The following is a 664-nucleotide window of genomic DNA, read 5'->3' on the forward strand; positions in this document are numbered from 1 at the left end:
GGACAGATATGTCCCCCATGGGTCCCGGACTGAGAGACAGCGGGTGTGTATCATTAGGTCAGACATGCATCACTATACTTGACATTGCATTTCATTGCATTGCACTTCTTTATTATTGGTGAACTTGATCTTGTGTGTTGCTGATCTTGTGAGTGCCTTTCTATGGAACTTGTGACTGATGTATATTGAGCTTGTTGTTGAAGATATGCAATTGTTAGAGTGTTGTTGTTGAGGATATGAAACTATTGTTGTTGTTGAGGATATGAAATTGTTAGAGTGTTGTGTTGAGATATGTGCTTGTAAATTGTGAACTGTTAGGTTGGGCTGGTTTTATACAGATTGTAGTTGTGAAGGTTCGGTTGGGGGGTAGGGAGTACTTGTATTCTATCTCCTTAGCTCGTGTTTAGAGGTTTACTTGCTGAGTACCGTGTGGTTTGGTACTCACCCCTTGCTTCTACAAATTTTTGTAGGTTACGAGCCTGGATTTTTGTGGTACTTGTTATTCTCTTCTTTTCCGAGGCTTCTGGGAGATTTGTGAGGTAGTTGTTTGTCTTCTCAGCGATCATTCTTACTCCTGTTTATGATCTTGTTCTACTCTAGAAACAATGTCATATGAGACTTGTATTTTTCTTTTGATTCAATTGTAATACTTTAGAGGCTTTGT

The sequence above is a fragment of the Solanum tuberosum genome, unplaced genomic scaffold, assembly GCF_000226075.1.
Source record: "Solanum tuberosum cultivar DM 1-3 516 R44 unplaced genomic scaffold, SolTub_3.0 scf00225, whole genome shotgun sequence".
Taxonomy (NCBI): Eukaryota; Viridiplantae; Streptophyta; class Magnoliopsida; order Solanales; family Solanaceae; genus Solanum; species Solanum tuberosum.